The sequence below is a fragment of the Perognathus longimembris genome, chromosome 16 (genome assembly GCF_023159225.1).
Source record: "Perognathus longimembris pacificus isolate PPM17 chromosome 16, ASM2315922v1, whole genome shotgun sequence".
Taxonomy (NCBI): Eukaryota; Metazoa; Chordata; class Mammalia; order Rodentia; family Heteromyidae; genus Perognathus; species Perognathus longimembris.
In genome coordinates, this window is record NC_063176.1 from 28,431,358 (window position 1) to 28,449,359 (window position 18,002).

Sequence of the window (18,002 nt, forward strand, 5' to 3'; positions counted from 1 at the left end):
GCCTAGTGGCAAGAATGCTTGCCTCGTATACATGAAGCCCCGGGTTCCATTCCCCAGCACCACATATACAGAAAACGGCCAGAAGTGGCGCTGTGGCTCAAGTGGCAGAGTGCTAGCCTTGAGCAAAAAGAAGACAGGGACAGTGCTCAGGCCATGGGTCCAAGGCCCAGGACTGGCAAAAAAAAAAAAAGAAGAAAAAAACAAATCTAGGAAGCCATGTGTTGGTCTGGAGGGAAGCAAAGTTTAGCCATATAAAAACTAGTATATTGGGCTTGGAATGTGGCTTAGGGGTAGAGTGCTTGCCTTGCACACATGAAGCCCTGGGTTCGATTCCTCAGTCCACATACACAGAAAAATCTGGAAATGGTGCTGTGACTCAAGTGGTAGAGTGCTAGCCTTGGGCTGGGGATATGGCCTAGTGGCAAGAGCGCTTGCCTCGTATACTTGAAGCCCTGGGCTCGATTCCCCAGTACCACATAAATAGAAAATGGCCAGAAGTGGCGCTGTGATTCAAGTGGCAGAGTGCTAGCCTTGAGCAAAAAGAAGCCAGGGACAGTGCTCAGGCCCTGAGTCCAAGCCCCAGGACTGGCCAAAAAAAAAAAAAAAAAATCTAGAGTGCTAGCCTTGAACAAAAGAAGCTCAGGGACATGCTCAGGCCTCCCCCCCCCCCAAAAAAAAAACCTAGTATAAAGAGCTACTCTGTGTGTAAATGAGAAAGTAAATATAATATAGTCTCTTCTTCAAACAGACTGAGCACTTAAAGTACTAGGAGGATACCAATCCACAGGGATTTCTCAACAGATCTCCCTCAAGGCCAGCCCTCCAGGCATAACCTCTCCATTGACTACACAGCATCTCAGCATCTCGCTGTGGATTAGGAAAGGCACCATTCTAGAATAGAGAGAACGGGCCTGCACTTTGTGAACTTTGAATACAGTCAGGCAGTGCTGCCACTCTGAGCCCAGGCTGGATGGGTCTTGCTCCCTTGGCCTGCTGTCCTTCGTGCTGTGTCCAATTCACACTATCCTCCACCAAGACTCTGCTCATGCTAACTGCCTGTCTACAGATTCTATTCACTCTAGACACAAAGACGATTTCAACCAGCCATCTCACCAAAATAAACTGCTCAGATAAAGTAGATGACAAACGAGAACTCTCCATTGCAAACCCCTGCCCTACCCACCCAGAAAGGAGTTCATGATAGCAGGTATGTGACCCCAAACAATGGAATGCCGACATGGCTCAGCCTTCTCAAGATAATGTCCTGCTGCCTCTCAGACTCCCAACTCCAGTCTTTTCACTTCATTGTTCTAGTACTGTGCCTCCCAGCACCTCCAGCAGTGGAAGTAATCACATTTCCATTGTCTTTCTTTCACGACTTACAATTCTCACCTCTGCCAGCTTAAATTCTAAGTATATCAAAATCAGACCTTGAGACAATCCTGCCCCTTGCATCTTCCATTGCTTTTGTCCGCCCATGTAGCCCACCTACAACCTGGTTGAATTCCCTTCTCTTTCTGTGTGGAAATCTGTGCAGCTTAACTTCCTAAAAAGTTTCATCTGTTATTAGTTTGTGTTAAATTCCTGACCACTAATCTCAGCAAACTTTAAGGCGGTAGAAAAGGTCATAGAAAATTTCATTCTACCACTTTCCCCACTATTTTCCACCCCTGCCCTCGGCAAAGTGGATTCTCCAGAAGCAAACATTCACAGGTTCCCTCTCTGGCCGCCCCTCCGCCTGCCTGAGCCCTGCGTCTTGTTAAGATTGCTGAAAAATACTTTGAAAAAAATGTAAGCTCAGGAGTCTCACGTTTGAAAGGAACATGTGTCAAGGATTTTATTTCATTTATCATAAATCAAGGAGTGAGGAAGATGTTACAAGCAGTACAAAGAAGAATCTTAAAAGCATATGTGGGCAGTCAAGCACGCAAAAATGAATTTGCTTAATTCATGCAGAAGTGCCTTGGATAATGGGTGAAGGAAATCAGCTTCCTTCCTTTCTCGGGACACCATTGTGTAGCTGTGGGAAAATCAGTTACATTCCCAGCCATTGTCTGCAACTTACAGTTATAAAATAGCTCAAAGACAAGGCTGAAGATAACTTGAAGACTATACTAGACAACAGTCATGAGTTTCAAAGTCACAGTTGTTTTTTTTTCTTGAAATGATAAATGAGGTTAGTTCTTGAAGCAGAATCCTTGACTTGAACACTAGATTGGATTCCTTTTTGCCAATCTAAGGGCCAGGCTCAACCACTTTTCTCTGCAGCTCATCAGTATTTCCCTCTTCTCCCATCATTATCAGAAGACAATTCTCTTTCTCAGGCAGCTTCCCTCTCTAGATATACTGTTGTGCCAAGTCACAAGAACACCACCAAGAAGACCACCGAGACTCAGACATTCTGAAATGCAATTGCAAGGCAAGACTTTATTCAAGCGGGGCCGTGGCCCGGGCCTTGTCCTACCCACTGACACAGCGGAGGTTAGGAGGCAGCCCCCAGCTGCGATTACACACAGTTTATAAAGGCCAAAAAACAAAGTTACAGCAATCAGGTGTTCAAGCAAGCAAGATTACGGGTACAAATCTGATTGGCTCAGGGTTCGAGGCATTCTAGGGGCGGTTGGAGTTAAACATTCCCAGGCGGTTAGAGTTCTTGACAGGCTGGGCCCTAATAAGCTTGCCCTGGCTTTGCTCAGACAACAAAATGGGGGGCTGCCTGAAAATGGGGTTTACTTTTAACTCTTCATTCCCCCTTCACTCCCCCCTTCTGATCGGTAACTCGAGAACCAATCATGGTTCTCCTTGCTTATTAGTTTGATTCTGACTGAGAATCGGTAGGGACAGATTGGTATTGTGCCCGCAATACCATAAGTTGTCAGTGGTACTTTACTCAGTTGGTAGCGGGTGTGGCTCAGGAGGAGGTCCAGTCTCATAAAGGGCCCTTAGCTTGAGCCAGATCTCTTGGTGGACCTGATATAGGGCTCTGAGGGGGCGATAAAAGCTCATAACAAATGTGGTTACAAGTTAGGAATAACATTTAGATGACATCACACAAGTCCCTTAGCCCTGCAGATACAGGTACAGATAAACATAATTTTAAACCAAAGCCCCAATTCTGACCCTATTTATATTAATCTAAAGGAAACATTTTTGTTTTCTCTCTCTAAAGTCTTTTCTTATACAGTTTTATAATCTGTGTCTTATAAAATTTAACATATCCCCACTCACACCATCTTCTACTTCCTCACACCATCAGTGACTTACTGGAACATTCTGTGACAATTTACTTTTTAAATCCCTTTCTTATCCAGAGGAAACCATTTCTCTATCCCTTTCTCTAAAGCTTTCTATACTAACCTTCCTCTTTACATTTCCTGGGGCTTCTTTGCTGCTAGAGTTTTAAACTGTCTACATTTTCTGGTTTATCTCAACTACATCAAGGCAATTTACTGTGACTCCACGCACGGGCTGTTGGGGAAGACAAAGAGGGGGCGACGGTCAGTCCAATGGGACTGCTGCTCCTAAGAAGCCAGACCAGAGCCAACTATCATAAGCCAACTATTCTATATTCTATATCTATATTCTATATCATGAGCCAACTATTCTAGAGTGGATTTCTCCAGTTTCCAGTTCCTCCAAGTGCCTAAGGTTGGCCAGTGGCATCTGCAAGATTCACCCCCAGGAGGGCTCCATGAAGATGCCCCCAGCAGTGTAAATCTGTCCAGTTACCTTGGTACCTGGCACACACCTGATGGCAGTTACCTCCCTCTCTTCTGAGGTCACACCCTAATCCATCTGGACACATTTTAATACTCTTGGACATACCTCCCACTCCAGGCATTGCCTGGAAGTGACTCTCCAGCCTGTCATACATGCTTTGAATTTAGCAGCAGGCCAGTCTGCTTGAAAATTTCTTACGATATCCAACTTTCTTAATAGAGCTAGTTAACTCCAGTCAACTCAAGAATGTCCCCCCAAAAATTTGTTGTAGCAGATGCAAAGCACTTTCCAGCAGAAATCAGAAATCAGCTGTGTGTGATAAGAGTCCCATCTGAAGATGTAGATTCTTCCAGATGACTGTTAGACTCTTCTTGTCCTCACTCAAATGCAATGGGCAGGGGCCCTGGTGTCAGGCAGCAGTGGCTCCCAGTGGTTCCAGTAGAATGTCACACCTTCTGGGTTACCTGCAACTTTCTCCATAGACTGGTTAGAGAAGCTTAACCTAAGTTAACCTAAAGCCTAACTTTAGTCAAATTTCCTAGTATTTTCCTGATTCCTTCTAAAGCACACTAGCTTTTGCAGGCTGGCACATTACTGAAAGTCAAGACAGCTTTAGGCAATCAATGGCCCTTGGGTCATTTTGCCAGGGAAATAAGTTTGAATTCGATATTAAGCCTAGGATTTTTTTTAAGCCAACATGGAAGGCTTGGCCTGTAACCATTTCTCACAAGTGCAGTCTCTGTATAGTGTTACCTCTGTTTTCCATGTCTCTAGTTTATCTTGCCTCATCTTCCCCAAAACAACTCTGGTCCCTTGGTCCTAAAAGGGGAGGCTGATGGGTGAAGATCATCCATCTTCTATAACTTCTTCAGGCTGACTCAGGGACGTTGACCTTACCTAGCCAGGAACCTATAACTTTAGTCTACTTTACCAAGGGGCAGCAGGATCAGATGTCCATTAGGAGCTTTACTCCAAACTGGAAATTACATTCAACATTTTAACTTTCAACTATACAGACTTCTTTTTGGGCTATCGCAGTGTAGCCTTTTAACATTCTAGTTTATAAAAGCTTTTTCCTGACTGGCTAGGGAACTGATCTCTGATGACCTAAAAAATGCCTACATTACTTTTGCAGGCCTTTAACAGATCTCAGTAAGGACACAATCTCATGTCTACAAGCTTTCTTTCCTGAACAGATGTATCAGCTTAAAATTCCCACTGCCAGTCAGGGCTTTGAGTAGATGCGGGAGTTGGGATTTTAAACTGTCCTCATTTGACACTTACTTACCCTTACTACCCACTATCACAGATGACTGGCAAGTTCCTGCCCAGTAGACAGACATGGGCATTAGAAAGGCATGCTTACGAACTATTCTTCTAGTACTTCCCGGCTTTGATTAACTTTTGAAAGGCCAAACAGGAGTGACTCTAGGATCTGACACCATCTCTGCCATCCAAGCAGTGGCTTACTGCCTCTGGATGCTCCACCACTTTCGTCCCAGGAGGAGTGACTTTTCACTGGACTTGGACTCAGGGCCTGAGTGCTGTCCCTCAGCTCTCCAGCTCAAGACTAGCACCCTACCACTTTTGAGCTCCACACCACTCTGTTCCCAGCACTCTGCCGTCTGATTAGAGACAAGTCTCTCACAGGGACCTTTCTCTTCCCCGGGCTGGCTTCGAACCACAGATTTCAGATCAATGAGTCTTACAAGAGGCCACTTTACTCCAATTAAAAGCAACAAGGTGGTCCACACAGAAGTAGTTTTTAAGCATGCTCTTACCTGGAACTTATTAAGGGCCAGTATTAGATCTTGACAAACTTGTAGGAATCACCTGTGCTTCTCTGTAGGCCTGCTGGAAACTGTTACAAAAAATCTACAAAGAAACTGGAATGGCAATTAAACATTTTAGTAGCCATAATTCTCCTTTTCTCACTTTGCAATAATCATTTAGGACAATTTTACTTCCAAATTTCTTATCTAGAAATGTATTCTTGATTTCCATAGTCTTTTTACTAACCTCTGCTTTAACACTAACACAACACTTTAGCTTTTATCTGCATTGGAAAAACTCTGAAGCTTTCAGGCATTCTGAAACCAGGTGCGGGCTGCTTGTTTCAAAAGAGCCTCTTTTTTTTTCTTTTCTTCAGTCCCAGTTACCGCATGACAGGAAGACCTTTGAACTCAAATGACAATTTTTCCTTAATGCAAGAATTACAATTACAGAATTAGAAATACTTATCCATTCAGCTTTCCAATAAGTTAGTGAGAAACATTGGCCCATTTCTTCCTACATACATAGTTAATGAGAGTTTACTCCTATCCTCATTAGTTTCCAAATTACAAAAATAGCACAGGAATCGAATCACATCAAATAAACTTTCTAACCATTTAAAAAGCTTTTCCAATTCTTAGTACCTCTCAAGGGGCAGTCTTAGAAATTCCAGTCAAATCATTCATTTTTACCACATGGTTTCCAAAGTTCACCTGAAAACAAAAGAGACAAAAGAGAGGCCTCCATTGGCCTGTCCTACTGAACAGCCTATCTCCATCCTACTCCTCAGAGCTTGATGAACTGTCTTGGTGCCGGCTTGTCCTCTTCCACCATGAATGGATGCCCCCTTATGGCTGTCCCACCACGTGGATTCCCTCCAGGGCCTGTGCCACCACGTGGACTGGCTAAGCTGCACCTTTGCCAGATCACCCCTCACTCCTGTGGATAGGCACACAGGCCCATCCCAGGCTTTTCCTGTCCTTTCCTATTGGTCTTTGAACTGAGAAACCCAAGCATTTTTTTTTAACAGTGATAAACCTTTACATCCAAATTTCTGACACTTAGCTGTGATTTTTTTTTTGAATTAAACAATTTTTTAAACTATAGTTCCTGTTCTTTTAAAACATTTGGTAATGTCCAAACTTGATGACCATTTGAATTTAAACTTAAACTTAATTTTGCATCATACTCAAATCTAGGGGGCTAAATGGAGGTTCCCATGATAGAACGTTACCCATAGCTCTGATCAGATGTTCAATCCAAAAGGCTACAAAAAACAAAACAATTAGAACAATACAAAAGGAGGAGGGCAGGGGATATAGCCTAGTGGCAAGAGTGCTTGCCTCATGTACATGAGGCCCTGGGTTCAATTCCCCAGCACCACATATACAGAAAACGGCCAGAAGTGGCGCTGTGGCTCAAGTGGCAGAGTGCTAGCCTTGAGCAAAAAGAAGCCAGGGACAGTGCTCAGGCTCTGAGTCCAAGCCCCAGGACTGGCCAAAAAAAAAAAAAAAAAGGAGGAAAACACACAGGCAAGAACAAGAAAAGCTACGAGTTGGAGATGTTGAAGGCGGAGCTCCAGGAGTCCCCCTTCAAGGATAGAGAGTCTGGGGCATGTCCGTCTCCCCAGGATTGCCGAGTAAGCACGTCCGCTTTGACAACCCCTTCAAGAAATAAGCAAAAGCAAAACAGACAAACAGACACATTACAAGATGTTGGGGTTCAGCTTTGGCCTTGATGGGGAAGGGCAATGGAGACCGCTCCCGAGACGCCACTCTTCCCCCAGCCCTGGGGGAATGTGGAAGCAGGCCACAATTCTCTGGGTCCGGAACCAGAAGAACTGGATTTGCAAACAGCCCCCCAACTTTCTCACCAGCCCATGTGCTCCCCATTCTCACGGGCTTTTCGCCCCTGGGGTGGTGCTAAGCAAGTGACGTTAGCTCATAAGGGGGTCCTATGACAAGCTCGCCAGCCTATCGCCAGCTCTTTGGTCGATCACCCCTTCTCTCGTTGCCCCCTACTATATCAGCTGCTAGCCCCTCCCTTATTAAATCAGATTTGCTCGTGAAGCGTCTCCGAGATCCGCGTACGCCTGGCTTTCTTCACGGGTAAGGAGGGAGGCAAAGCGATCTCGTACGGCCGCGTGCACTTGAGGTCTTTCCTGAGCCCCCCACTCCACTCTAGCCTTACCTGCGGGTTGGGTGACCAGGGGAGAGGGTGAGAAAGGAAGCGATTAGAGTAGAGCCTGACCCCCCCGTGCCAGGGGAGGGGACCCAAGCCTGGCAACAAGACAAATGAACAGGGCTGTTTTCTTACCTTCAGAGTCTGGGGTCTCGGGGGTCTCTGGGGCTATCCCAGACGAAACCCCAAATGTTATGCCAAGTCATGAAACCACCACCAAGAAGACCACCGAGACTCAGACATTCTGAAATGCAATTGCAAGGCAAGACTTTATTCAAGTAGGGCCGCGGCCCGGGCCTTGTCCTACCCACTGACACAGCGGAGGTTAGGAGGCAGCCCCCAGCTGCGATTACACACAGTTTATAAAGGCCAAAAAACAAAGTTACAGCAATCAGGTGTTCAAGCAAGCAAGATTACGGGTACAAATCTGATTGGCTCAGGGTTCGAGGCATTCTAGGGGCGGTTGGAGTTAAACATTCCCAGGCAGTTAGAGTTCTTGACAGGCTGGGCCCTAATAAGCTTGCCCTGAAGTGCCAGACTTTGAAGTCAGGCCCCACTTTACCACACGAACCCCACTTTACCACGTGAACCTGAAAATAAGCAGGCCCTGTGAGCAAACCCAGGACAAGGCTTTATTTAAGCGAGCTGCAACTTGGGCCTCGTCCTACCCACCGACACAGCGGAGGTTAGGAGGGAGCCCCGAGCTGTGATTACACAGGGCTTATAAAGGCAAAGAACAAGGTTACAACAATCAGGTGTTCAAGCAAGCAAGATTAGGACACAGGTACAAATCTGATTGGCTCAGGGTTCAATTCTAAAATGGGGTTCACGTGGTAAAATGGGGTTCACGTGGTAAAATGGGGCCTGACTTCAAAGTCTTGGCACTTCAGGCACAACAGCCCTGGGTTTGCTCAGACAACAAAACAGGGGCTGCCTGAAAATGGGGTTTACTTTTAACTCTTCATTCTCTCCTTCAATACCTGAGAACTCTGGTTCCTGGGTAGCAAAACTCCTGGAAAAAACTATTCTTCCTCTTTGCATCCAATTGCTAAAGCCACACCAGTCATTTCTTTAGTGCCTGGGGCTCCAAGAAACTCCCTTCAAAAAGGCAAAAAACAACCTCATTCCTGAACCCAGCAGTCACTTCTTGAGTGTTGATTGGTTTTTGATTGTTGATTGGTTTTTGTTTTGTTTCATTTTGTTGTTTTCTTGGGGAGGGGGACTTTGTTTTGCTTTGGGGTTTTCTGTTTGGTTTTGTTTCTTTTTGTTAAGACAAGGTCTTGCTATTTAGCCTAGGCTGGTCTCCTTCTCCTGACTAGCTGGTGTTACAGCCTTGAAACACTACACCTAGCTTTATACAATTTAGGTAATTTGAAGACATTGGGCTTTCTCAAGATTTCCTCCTACCTCTCTGGCAGTCCAGTCCCAGGTTTCTCTGCCTATCCATTCTCTGATCGCCAAATGTTGGAGAGCCCATCTTACCTTCTGGGTCCTTTTCTCTCTGGTGATCTCAGATCTTAAGACTTCCATAATTATTAAAGCATAGAGAGCATTTCCCTGAGGGACTTCACTGGCTTCTCACCCCTGGGAAATCTTTTAATGGAGAATCTGTACTTCACTTTCACTTACAATAAACTTGCTGCTTTACTATTTAAAAAACATATTTCAATACCATTTTCATGCTGATAATTCCAAAAGTTAATAATCAGCCTGGACATTACTCCTAAATGATAGATCTATCTATCTGCTGGCCTACTTAACATCCTGTATGTATTACAGATATTTCAGAGCTGGCATGACTATTGGTAAATCTCCCATTCTCTGCCTTCCCTTACCTCAGCTCCCTAGTTTTCTAAATTTTCACATTAAAAAAAACCAAAAAACCATGGCATCTTCTTTAGCGCTTCTCTTTCTCTGACAACTATTCAAGGACTCTATCCTCGAAATATGTCCAGGATCTACCCATTTCACCACCATATGTTCTGCCATCATTCCTTGCCTAGTTTTCTCCAGCAGACCCCAGAATGAACTCCTATTTTCTTCTTTGCCCCCCAGCTCACTCTCAACACAAGTCAAAGGGATCTCTCAAAAACATAAAGGAGATGATGCTTCCAGATGTTGTAATAGCTTCCAATCCAGTCCATCACTACTGTCTCACCTTTATTTGGGCCCTCCACACTGGCCTCTCTTCTGTTCCTTTGCGTGTCGTCATGCCCCTACCTCAGCACCTCACACTGGCTGTTCACTCTGCCTGGAAAATGCCCCACTGGAATACTCTATGTTGAATGTCCCACCGAGCAATGTGGCCCACTCCCTTGTTTCCTCAAAGCTTTATCCACTGCCATGAACAAAATGCTCCAGATTTTAGCAGCTGCAAACAACAAGCATCTATGACTTCATAGTTTCTGGGATCAAGATTACAAAAGCTACTGAACCCGATATGTGTGCCTTAAGCATTCTCTGCAGTCAAGGTTTCCCTACGGCTGCCATCTTATCTGAAAGCTCAACTGAGGGAGGACCTGCGTGCACATTCACTCACCTGGTTAATAGAATTTTCTTCCTGATGGTTACTGAACTCAAGGCTTTGGTTTCTCATTGACTGGAGGTCTCCCCAACTTCTTGTCACATAGGCCTCTCCTTGGAGCTCTTCACAGCAGGGCTAAAATGAGCAAGCACAAGTGTCTGAGCAGGAAGACCCAGTCTCCTTGTAATCTTGGAAATAGCATCTGTTATCTTAGCCATATTCTATTTGTTAGACAAACCTACTCTCAAAGAAGAGGATTACACAATACTCAGAGATGTGGATTCTTAGAGGCCATCCAAGGCTTCCAGACACATCCACTTCCTCAGTAAGTTGACCTCCTCCATTTCAAAATCCAAATTGCAACCCAACCTCCTGAGCTTTTGTTCTAGCCTCCTCCTCTCCCTTCCTTTCTCCTTCTCTCCTCTCCTCTCTCCTTCTTTCTCTCTCTGCCTCTCTTTGTCTGTCTTTGTCTCTCTCTCTCTCTCTCTCTCTCACACACACACACACACACACACATATTCTATTTCCCTTTAGTGACCAAAGTAAATGCTTGCTTTGAGCCTCTAGCTCTGAGGTGACCTCGTCTGTATCAATAGCTAACTACTGCACTATCTTCTAAAAACAAACTCCACAATGTACCCTATCTCTTACACTTGTCACTTATTGTCTGTGTCCTTCGGTGATTGGAAGCTACATGAGGGGAGGATTTTTTTTTAATTGTTTTGGTGACAGATGCATCTCCAGCACAAGAATAGTGTCTGATTCATAGAAGATGCACAATGTTTATTAAATGAGTGAATTTACTGTCACTGCTGCCTGCAGTGACAGTAATTACTAATTCCTTGCCTTCCTTTTTACATTGTGGCAGAATTGCAATATATTTTCCTTATAAAGACTGAAAGCAGCTTACTTTTTTTTATCTTATATTTAAAATGACATTTCAAAGGAAAAGGAAAATACTCTGCACTGAGATAATAGAGGTAAATTAAACACATTAACATTAAACAGAATTCAAAAGGAAAATGATATAATTTCGAATTACATGTTACATATTTCTTTTTTCTGCATAATTTCAATTGTACACACTTGAAAACTATACCCACACTGGTAGTTAATATTGTCTTTATCTAACAGATGTATGCAAAGAACACATCCCATTTATTAACATATGTAACTCTTGTCAAAAGGTATCACTTGAAAATTGATTTAAAAAACAAAAGCAGGTATACAGACTTAGTAATAGATCAAATAGAAATTTGACTATCATTTACTCAGTGTCTTTCTTTTTTTTGATTTTTAATTTAATTTTTTCTTCCTAAATGTATTCTTTATTTTATTATATATTATATAATATATAAACATATGTGTGTACATGATTGTGCCAAAGGGTTTCAATGCAACATGACAGTTTATGAGTAGAAAGCTTACTTACATATCACAGTTATATGTGTCATATTGTCATGTAAAAAGCATTCATCCAATTGGATGCTCAGACTACTAAGAATCTGGCAACCATCCTGAGAAGTGGGAAATAGAATGCAGTAGTCAAATGAAATAGAGTTGGGGATTTTTGTTTCTGTTTCTGAGAGTACTGAGGTTTGACTCAGGACCTTGCACTTGCTAAGACGGCATTCTTACCATTTTAGGTGTGTGTCCTGCCACAAAAGAAATGTTTTAGGAGTCAATTAACTGTTACCTTCTCACTCACATCTTTTCATCAGGTTATATAAGAGAAAAGCAACATTTGCGGGAAACTGGGATAAATTAACATTAAGGTCAGAAGAGGGATTGTAATTATCTCAAAGACCATATCTTTAATATTTGTTACTCTAAAAAAAACCTCTCAGCACTGAGATTTCTTGCTTCCTGACCTCTTATCTATTACTTTGTCACCTACTACTAAGACCGGATCATGACTTTTGATGTTTATGTTATGTAGAATGTTTGAGGTTTTTAAAAGATTCATGCTAAGGAAACCATGTAGTTTTGTAAATTAGAGAGAACTTAGCTTATGCCTCTATAATACTCAATATTTGAGTATGTCCTTTGCAAATGAAAGTAACTTTCAGTGAAAAATGTGACACATAGTTGTATTATAAAGGATGAACCTTATTTTCTTGGAATTAATCAGTATTCTACACTTCCCTCCTTAATTGGTATGGTCAGATTGTACTTCTAATTGTACTTTTTCATCTAAAATTTTATATAGGGTTTCTTTTTGTGATTTTGCTTTTAAACATAGCAGTCAATTTTCTATCAAGTTAAGCTCTATTTCTATGAAATTAGGCTCAAAAGCTTACACATGGAAGGAACATCAAAAATCCTCATTTTTCTAAATGATTTAGTATATTTTGGTTGATGGCCCACCCTTCTGCAGAAGTAAACTTTGCTAAGTTCCTTTCAAAAACAATAAACGATTTAGTATAATGTATTATTTATGTTTACCCAAATCTATTTTGAGCCTCTCATTTCACATAGTAACATCATCTTTGACAATCTTATATCCTCTAGGTTTATTATGCCACTTTGCTTTAAAAAAAATTCTTCTTAAGTTTTCTTTGTCTTAGAATTCCAGAGTAAATTGAACAAGACATGAGAATTTCTCCAACCACAGTTATACTTTAGCAGATTTTAATATTTTTCCTTCTTAGCACCACTTTTCAGATTGTCACGTGGCTAAGTTTTGTTGCTGTCTTATTCCAAAGGAATTTAACTCACATTAGCTTCATTTGCATTTGGTGGATTGCATACCCTAGAGAGTCGTTACCAGGATGTAGTAATTTAGAGGCAGAGGGGCCTGGTCTCAGGAGGATGGAATATCTGAATGTGCCTTGCATACTAATTAGTTTTCCTTATTCCTTGAGTGCTGACTTGTCATCAGGATCAAAAGGCATTTGGAGATATGGACAGACCTTGGAACTGGTTGGCAGAGGTTCCTGTAAGGCCCACCTGTCTACACATGGAGCATTCCTGGTAACAGGGATCTACCTTTAATGTTCATGATGCCAACTCACCGCAAGGCCATTACTGCTTGGGTCAGCAGCTCCCTGACTGGCCTACCCAGGGACAGTGTTTAAGAAAAACGTATACATGAAATGGTCATGCTTATTGTCTGCCTTCAGCATCTCCCCCACCATGCACTCTCTGCAAGGGCAGGCAAAGCCACAGTGCATCGCTGGCCGCTTCAGGAAGTTTACACAAGGGCTGTTTAGGGAGTGGGTCCAGGAAACCCTTACTGATGAAGTTCCTCTCTTGGCGCAGGCAAAGTTTTGCATCAACGTTGATCAGTTCAGTGTAATTTTAAAAAGCAATGCCTGTTTCTAGATCTACAATGGTGCAATGAAATCAAAACAGGATGTTTGCCACCAAATTTACTTAGCATCTCTAATACGTAACACAGGTAGGCCCTCTTGGTTACATAAGAGAAGAGTCTTACTTTTAACATGCAGCTGAGTAGGAAGATAATACAGGTTTACCAATAACCCATTACTTTAAAATCATGGAGGAAACCCACCAGTATTTCATTATCTCTCAGTAACTCCTCTGGAAAGCCTAAATCCTAAGCAGGTGTGGTAGCACACATCTGTAATCCCAGCATTCAGAAGATTGAGGCAAGAGTGACCCAAGTTCCTTGCCAGTCTGGGCTACATTATAACTGATTATGTTTCAAGATAATAATATTTTTTAAAAGGAAAGTTGTCAGAATTGATTTGTAAGCTCACATCTGTCAAAAGTGACTACTGTTGTTTTCTACTAAGAAAAAAAATACAAGGCACATAAAGATAAGGAATGGGAAGGGAAGGAAAAGAAAGGAAAGGGAGGGGAGGAAAGAGAAGAGGGAAGGGAAACATAAAGAAAATGAACATTTATCCAAAAGAGATTTTATTCTGTTTCCTCTACTTTGATAGAAATTTTAATTTCTTAAGGGATATGATGTATGCAATAATGTTTATGGGTCACTTCAATCCCATTTCTGGTACTAATATTTTTCAAATAGGTCAGAAAAGTTGCAAGCATGTCCAGTATTAGAATGAAAAAAATCTCACACATATTTTAAATTAAGAAAAACAATTATAATACTTATTTAAAAAACCAAAATATGCATAATCTATAAAACCTATTTGCAAGTGAATAATACAGATGCAGCATGCCTGCCTTTTCTAGGTTGACTTCCCTTTTAAAGTTTAAAAGAGAGAGGGATTCAAAGATGGCGCCGCCACAGTAAGGAGGTACCCCAACTCGCTCCAACTGAATAGCGAGCTGGGAACTCCAGCACCCAACACCCCATCAAGAACCCAGCAAACCCAACAACCAGAAGCAACAGAGAAACACAGGAAACAAACAAACAAAAAAAAACAAAAACAAAAAAGGAAGCCTATAACCTACACGGAGCCAGGAAATCTCCGGAGTAGCCTCCCCCCACCTGCCAACCCTGGCCCAAACAGGGCCAGGCTGGGAAAGGGGACCCAGCGCTGGCAAGCGGGGCCACAGACCTTCAGCCACCAGAGAAGCAACAGCCGAAAAGTCACGCCAGGAGTTCCACAGACCCCAGACGGAGCTCAGACTGACCAAGACAGACGGCGGCGCGAGACCGAGCAGCCGGGAACCGGGCGGCACAGACGGGGAGTGCTGGGACCACCACCACCAAACGACCGATCGCCACACCCCAGCACCCAGCCCCGAAAAGCCCACAGCAACGCAGGACACACACACACAATCCAGGACCAGTAAGTTCCCCATTGACCCCCCTCCCCCCTCCCCCCCCCAACGGGAGACCAGCCCTAGCAGAGACCCAAAACCTACAAGGAATCTAGAGCTCCCTCCCTCCCCCTCCCTACCCTGAGGGAACAAAGGAGCTGCGCCAAGGCATCCCCCCCAAAACCCCAGCAGAGGACCCAGAACCTGGCCACACTGGCCCTGCCCCCTCCCCAGCAGGGGCCCGGGGTCTGGTAGGCATTGGAAGCCCCACCTGAGGCTCCTGGTCCTCACGGTCTTTTTGAACAACAACCACAGACTCTCAGGTGTACAATACCAGCCCAGCAGAGACATCTGGGTCCGATCACATGTCCCCTTCACAGTGGAGGCACAGAGTCTGTGGGCACCAACCTGCGCCCGGACACTTGATCCTACTGGGGCCCACCCATACCGCCCCCCACAGAAAACTCGCAAGAGGGCACAAGCACTCTCCAACAACTCGGGTCAACACGCCCCCAAAGGAAGCACTAGAGTGCATACGCACGTGCCCCCCGGAGGGCCAGCGTGGGCCAGCGTGCTAGTCCTCCAGCAGGAGGATCGTCTGCCCAACCCCCTGCGGGAGCGCACAAGCAGGCAAGCTGCAACACCCGCCACACAGGTGGGCAGGGCCCCGCAACGGCAGCGCCTGCTCTGATAGGCGCGCACCACACAGACGGGCAGGGCCCCCCCAGCGGCAGCGCCCGAGGTAGGCGCACTCTGCACAGGGGGGCAAAGCCGCCTCTCAGCGGCAATTCTCAATCTGAGAGGTGAGCTCCTCTGATCAAGGTACCCAGTGAAAAAAAGAACCGAAGAAGAGAAAAGCCTGAATTAGCTGAATTAGCGACCAGCCCACCCGGGGCACGCTAGGGTCAGCAAAACACAGCGGCAGGACACTATCCCGCAGAGAAAGACACAGAACCTACCCACCCCCAATTGCAGTGAGGGTGACCACCTCGGCAACAACCAAGACAGGCACGCTCACCCACTGGGCAGTAAGGTTCAACAGCCAAACTCAAACCCAGAGCCAAGACACAAACAAGTCTCCCACTGACGGACCAGCGGGAACCAGCACAAAGCCAAACCAGGGAAGCCACCCTCAGATCTTCAGATGCGCAAATCACAAAGAAATATAACAAATTTCATCAAAGGGCAAGCCAACTTGCCAGCTCCAAAAAGCAGCACGACTGAAGAGGAGATGGAGAATAAAAAAACCAACTGAGGCTATGTTAGCAGAAATGATGGAAAGCCTCAGAAATGAAATCAGAAAACAATTCCAGGAGTTCAGAGTGGAAGCCTCGAAGGACATCCAGGAAGCCAAGAAAGAAATGGAAGCAAAAATGGATACAATGCAAACCTCCGTCAAAGAAGACCTTAACATCCTGAGAAGTGAAATGCATGAAAAAATAGATTTAAAATACAACTCTTTAAAGGAAGGAATTTCCAAGATCAGAGCTGACATGGCAAACATAAATAGCTCTCTGATATCCATAAACTCCGCACTTGAATCCACAGCACAAAGAATTGACCATATGGAAGCCAGAATCTCTCTTGGACGATGATGCAGCCGATAAGAACCAGAAAATTACCACACTCCAAAAAACGGTAAAGCTCCAGGGCAGACTAATCCAGGAGCTAGTGGACAAAGACAAGAGATATAATCTGCGCATAATTGGAATAGAAGAAGGAGCCGAATACCAGAGCAGAGGGCTTCAAAATATTCTCAATAAAGTGATTGCAGAAAACTTCCCCAATCTCACAAGGGACCCCATCCAGGTAATTGAAGCCTATAGAACACCTGGCAGACCAGATCCTAGAAAAGCCACACCAAGGCACATAATATTCAAGACTTCAGATCTCAAGAATAAAGAGCAAATTTTGAATTCAGCCAAAGCAAAGAAAGAAATTTATTACAATGGGAAGAGGATTCGAATAAGAGCAGACCTCTCCACACAAACCTACCACACGCGAAGAGAATGGAAGAACACCATCCAAGTCCTACAAGCCAACAATTGCCAACCTAAAATAAAATATCCAGTGAAGCTGGAGTTCATATTTGAGGGGAAAACCAGATCTTTCCATAGCAAAGAGGCTCTAAAGGATTATGTGAATAAAAAACCAGCCCTACAGCGAATTCTAAGAGGGGACTCCCACCCAACAGAAACCGTACAGGACACACAGACAGAAACAGAAAGAAACTACAATAGCCAGAGCCCCACAGTAAGAGCAGCTCACTAAAGATAAGAAAAAAAAAAGAGGAAAAACAGCCCAACAAGAAAATGGAAGGAGAAAAAACACTCTTATCCTTGATCTCTTTGAATATAAACGGTATAAACTCTCCGATAAAGAGGAGCAGACTGGCAGAATGGATCTCCGCAAACAAAAGTTGCCATCTGTTGTCTACAAGAGACCCACCTTGCAGCAAGGGATAAAAAGAGGCTCCGAATGAAAGGATGGAGCAAGATCTTCCAAGCAAACACACCTACCAAAACGGCAGGAGTAGCCATCCTGATCTCAGACAAGCTGGACTTCTCATTAAAATCAACTCAAAAAGACAAAGAAGGTCACTACATTTTAATACAAGGAAAAATCCAGAATCAAGACATCACGGTGATAAATGTATACTCACCGAACAAAAGAGGCCCTACATATGTCAAGCAAATTCTCACAGAACTACAGAACAAAATAGACCCAAACACAATCATAGTGGGTGACTTTAATACCCCACTCTCTCCAAAAGACAGATCCAACACCCAGAGGATTAGCAGGGGAGTTGAGGACCTAAGTAACACCATATCCCAAATGGATCTGACAGATCTATACAGAATCTTCCACCCTACAGAGACCCAATACACCTTCTTCTCAGCAGCCCATGGATCATACTCCAAAATAGATCATGTCATAGCCCACACAAAGGACCTCAGCAAATACAAAAGTATTGATGTCATCCCATGTATTATATCTGACCACAGTGGATTAAAGGTAACCCTCAATAACAATGGTTACCACAGAAGCTATACACATTCTTGGAGGCTAAACCCCACACTGTTATCCAACACATGGGCCACAGACC